Source organism: Coregonus lavaretus, assembly GCF_964263955.1.
Source record: "Coregonus lavaretus genome assembly, chromosome: 2".
In the NCBI taxonomy this organism is placed as follows: domain Eukaryota; kingdom Metazoa; phylum Chordata; class Actinopteri; order Salmoniformes; family Salmonidae; genus Coregonus; species Coregonus lavaretus.
This window is the reverse complement of record NC_139989.1, coordinates 56,869,978-56,875,748: the sequence shown is the minus strand read 5'-3', so window position 1 is coordinate 56,875,748 and position 5,771 is coordinate 56,869,978.

Here is a 5,771-nt window from a genome sequence, read left to right as displayed (position 1 = left end):
CACGATCTAATAGGGAAAACTCCAATCTGCAAACGAATTGACAAACACCAACATAAAGAACTGACCACAATACCCTATAACAGCCACGAAAAAAAAGCAATTTTATTAATAGTTTGAAAGAAGCTCCATAGTTCATGAAAACATTTTTTTCGGTGCATGTCATTTAACAATCACATTCTATGAGGAGAAAAAGATATTGAGAAAAATAAATCATTACAAGCCACTGACCTTTCTTTAAATCTAAGTACAGACATTTTCCCTTAATATTTCAAAAACAAAAGGCAAAAAGCAGTCCTAACCCCAAATCCCCGTCCCACCCATCATCCCAACAAACGACAGAACACACAGATAGCCTTGGGGATGACGGGCACAGTGCTAAAGAGTAAGACGCTCATTGGTTAAGGAATACACAGCATGGCCATGTAGCGCAAGGTCAATCTGAATAGACAGCACGGTGATGTAGCACTAGGTCAATCTGAATACACAGCCATGTAGAGGGAGGTCAATCTGAATACACAGCATAGCCATGTAGCGCGAGGTCAATCTGAATACACAGCATAGCCATGCAGCGCGAGGTCAATCTGAATACACAGCATAGCCATGCAGCGCGAGGTCAATCTGAATACACAGCATAGCCATGTAGCGCGAGGTCAATCTGAATACACAGCATAGCCATGTAGCGCGAGGTCAATCTGAATACACAGCATGGTGATGTAGCTCTAGATCAATCTGAATTAAGAAAGCCGGATGTTGGGGTCATCAAAGTCCCTCCCCAACCCCCAAACATGTGCCTAGATCAAGACCCTTTACAACCAGCTAGTTTTAAAAACATCCTCCAAATAAATGCGGAAAACTTTCCGCAACTTCATTTTTCCCTGTTATTTAATATCTGCCATAAGAGAGAATGACAGAGGAGACAGAGTCATGCACAATGGTCCTTATTCAGTTTAGACAGGACCTCTAAGAAAATACAATAAAGATTCAAAACATACAGATGTGCATGTTCTTTCACTGTCATTTCCTTGATCATTTTGTTTTTAAATGTAAAGCAATTTTAATATATAGATTTTATATATAAAGCGCTCAATTTGTAAGTTCATTTAAAGTCTTATTTGGTTAATATGTACGGTGCCTTCAGAAAGTATTCACACCCCTTGACTTTTTATACATTTTGTTGTTACAAAGTGGAATTAAAATGCATTTGTCATTTTTTGTATGATCTACACAAAATACTAATCGCACAGTGTAATATTTTTTTTTTTACATTTGTAAAAAATTCATGAAAAATAAACACAAATATATCTTGATTAGATAAGTATTCAACCCCCTGAGTCAATACATGTCAGAATCACATTTGGCAACTATTACAGCTGTGAGTCTTTCTGGGTAAGTCGAAGAGCTTTCCACACCTGGATTGTGCAACATTTGGCCATTATTCTTTTCAGAATACTTCAAGCTCTGTCAAATGGTTTGTTGATCATTGCTAGACAACCATTTTCAGGTCTTGCCATAGATTCTCAAGCAGATTTAAGTACAAACTGTAACTCGGCCACTCGAACATTCACTGAACATTCTTGGTAAGCAACTCCAGTGTAGATTTGGCCTTGTGTTTTAGGTTATTGTCCTGCTGAAAGGTGAATTAATCTCCCAGTGTCTGGTGGAAAGCAGACTGAACCAGGTTTTCCTATAGGATTTTGCCTGTGCTTAGCTGCATTCCATTTATTATTATTTTTTGTCTCCATTGGCCTCATGGTGAAATCCCTGAGCAGTTTCCTTCCTCTCCGGCAACGGCGTTAGGAAGGATGCCTGTATCTCTGTAGTGACTGGGTGTATAGATACACCATCCAAAGTGTAATTCATAACTTCACCATGCTCAAAGAGATATTCAATGCCTGCTTTTTTTTTATCCACCTACAAATAGGTGCCCTTCTTTGTCAGGCATTGGAAAACTTCCCTGGTCTTTGTGGTTGAATCTGTGTTTGAAATTCACTGCTCGACTGAGGGCCCTTACAGATAATTGTATGTGTGGGGTACAGAGATGAGATAGTCATAAAAAAAGAATGTTAAACACTATTATATTGCACACAGAGTGAGTCCATGCAACTTATTATGTGACTTAAGCACATTCTTACTCCTGAACGTATCTAGGCTTGCCATAACAAAAGGGCTAAATACTTATTGACTCAAGACATTTCAGCTTTTCATTTTTTATTAATTTGTAAAAATTTTGAAAATCATAATTCCACGTTGATATTATGGGGTATTTTGTGTAGGCCAGTGACCCAAAAATCTCAATATAATACATTTTAAATTCAGGCTGTAACAACAATTTGGTAAAAGTCAAGGGGTGTGAATACTTTCCGAAGGCACTGTAAACTGCTACGGATTTAGTAACAAAGGATATTTTCTCTTCTTTCTGAAATCCCTAAGTTTCAGTGCTTAATGTATTTCTTTTTGTTTAAAATCCTTTTTAAAAATTAATTTTTTCATACATTAAAATGGAGTGGAGTTGGAACTCTGGAACGCTGGCCTTCGAGACAACATCCACTTTTTCATGTGTGCAAGATAGTGAGCAATTGTAATTTTTTACAAAGGAAAAATTCAATCAATAAAAACGCACAGGTTTTAGATAGTCCATGAAATCAACATCAACATAGAACAAAGATGTCAAAGGTCAAATATACAACATGACAACACTGTTGGATCCCAGAGTTCTGAAAGTAGCACAATATTAAAATCTTCATTCTGTAAAGTGTTTTTGTTATTATTTTTAAATGGAAGTATTTGTCCTTTTCTTTTGTTTTTCCAACATTCTCATACAGTTAATTCCTTTTCCTCGAACTTCAGAAAAACAAAATGGTTGTAAACCGTCAGTGGCCTTGCAGAAAAAAAGCAAACATAACACAGGAGATTTTAACAAAAATGAAACTGAACGAAAGCTAACAAACCAAAAAGGTAGGCACCTCTGAAGTGAGCCTTGTAACCAACCCTCCTTCTGATGTCTTGTCCTTCTGTTTCTCCCTGAAAAGACAGGGAGAGCTACAAGTCTCTCTACCCAAACTATGGCCACAGGTCTTCAAAAATACTTTTTTTGTAACTTTTTTCAATATTAGATTTTTTTTGTTGCTTTTCTATACTTTTTATGTTTATAATCTGAAAAAAATGGTGCAATACTTATAATTAATAATCCATTTATTTTCTTGGATTATTCCACAATGAAAGCCACTACAAGGTAGATAAACATATTACAGATTAAAAACACTTATTTTCTTAAGTCCTTGAGTAAACATTCACACGTGAATAGTCGCCGTCTGCCCCCAGTACTTTATCTTACGTTGTTCGATTAGCTAGATGAGGGGGAGGGCTGACACTCAGTGCAACGCTAGAGTCTAACAATAAACATCAGAATATACTTTTGACAAGCCAAAAATAAAACATAAAACTAATATACTGAATAGAAATAAAAGAAAAAGCGGAGATAATTCCCGCTGTAAATCACAGGCTCACGATCGTTTGAAACCTCATACACACTGTCTTTCAAACAGACACACACACATCCATCCATCCATGAACCATACAGTACAGGCAACCTTGTGCAAACACTCAGATACAACAGATGTCATTTAGCCTTTTTTTTATATATATCTTTGTTTTTAACAATCCTCATTTTTCTAATTTTGTTCACTCGGAACAGATGTTCTGAAATATCTAGGAAGTGTATGAATGAGACAAAAGTATTACAAAGTGTTCACATTACATTATTGGCGCTTCTTTTGATTCAAGTATTTGTATTCTTTATTTTTGTATTACTCTGATATGTTAATATGATATTTATCTTCTGGGAAATATACAGAGAAGGAGAATACATACGGGTAAGGTTGGACCTGGGGCAGGGAGAGCGGGCTTAGGGTAAAGTGGAAAGAGAAACCTAGCTATATACACATATACACACTTGGATGTATACATGTATATAAACTAGCATGTGCATATTCAACCCAGGCCCTTGAGAAAAATGATTTGTTTCCCTCTTGAAATCGGGTCCCTACCCCAGAACCTACTCTGGTCCATGATTGAGAAGCATACTTTGCTTAAACTCCAGTTGCCTTTGAGTGATTTAAAAAGGGAGATTCTCTTGACTTCCTACACCAGTCATCCATGGTGTATATTGGCGGGTCGATAAGGTGAGGTAGGGGTGGGGGGGGGTAGAGTGACAGGTGGTCTCTCTCAGTGCTGGTGCTGCACGGAGAATCCTGGGACGCCTCTGAGACTTGACCCCCCATTTCAGGAGACCCCTCCGCCCCCAACCCCTTTTTTGTGACCCTATACCAGTCTGTGGCCTCGGGAGCCCAGCGTGGAGCAAAACAATTCAGGTTTTTCAGAAACAGGCAATTAGTGATTGTTGCTAATGTCACACGACGACGAGTACGAAAAACAACTCTTGGAAGAGGGCCTTTCCCCTTTTAAGACTTGGTACCGAACAACAAAACTGTGAGGTGTGTCCTGGCCCTGCTGATACGGTGGGCCCCACCTGGACCCTGACCCAAAAACCCAGATCTGTGGAAATGTTCTGTTCTGTTGGTGGTGCACTCTTGAGGCCGGAGGTCAGAAATGAACACCATCGATACAGCGTTTCAGAAGGTAGCCCCAGTCAGAGTGCCACAGTTGGGGGAAAAAGGCTTGCAGAGACAGAACGAGGCCTCTCAGCCTAGGAGTGCACAGCAAAAAACATACTTTAGGCCATTTTTTTTAAATACATTATTTTTTTTGTAGTTTAGTTTCTACTTTTTGTCAAAACCTTAACAATAATAATAATAAAAAAAGATTACATGTTTTTGGTTTTATAAAAGGTGTACCCGATGTGACCCATCAACAGTGCACACAGACCCCCGCCTGTTTTCTTTTCTATTCTCAGAAGTTTCCCCCTAAAATGTATCTTTGATAGTTGGGACAAGGGACTGCCTATATGTCCTGCCCCAAATATTACCCCCCATTCCTCCATGACCATATGTCTTTAAATCTAGGATGCAGGAGAAAATGTAGTCTCAAAACTACTGAATCATGGGAATTGAAGGCTCATTTGACAGCAGAGACAACTCAATGTTAAAATGGCAGGGTGGAAAGTAGATATTTTAGTCCAGTTGGCACATGACACAAGGACTCCTACAAACCCCCATTCCCACCACTCATACCTCTCATACCACTCAGCAGGTTATTATTAGTGTTATCTAAAAGCTCTTGAAATTGTCATAATGAACAACTGTACTTTACAGATGTACTTTACACAAAGCTAGAGAGCCAACAGGGGAAAGCCGAGTCTACTCAGTGGTCCTCCTCCTGAGGTGTGTATGTATGAGGGATATCAGTGAGACTGAATTACAAAAACACCATAGTGATGGGGCAGTTGGGAGGGTAGTTTGGAGTCTGCCTAGTGCTGGCTTGTAGGAAAAAATGCCTGGGGGGGTGGAAAGGAGGGGGTTAGACAATTGGCATATGGTTGGTGGACTGATGGTTGATGGCTCTGAGCGCGAACCTCTGTCCTTGCATAGAAATCGAGTGCTGCGTCAGTTTATATGGTATTCAGGTTGACAAAGAGGGATAGTGATATAGGAGTCTGTCTTTTCAGTCTGCCAGAGAGCTCCGAGACAGACTATGGAAAATAAAGCACCAGTGTGAGTGAGGCCTGACTGGACTGGAGGGTGTGTATGTGTGGAGAGGACAACATGGGGATGGGAAGGGAGAGAGGGTGGGCTGGGCTGGGCTGAGCTGGGCGA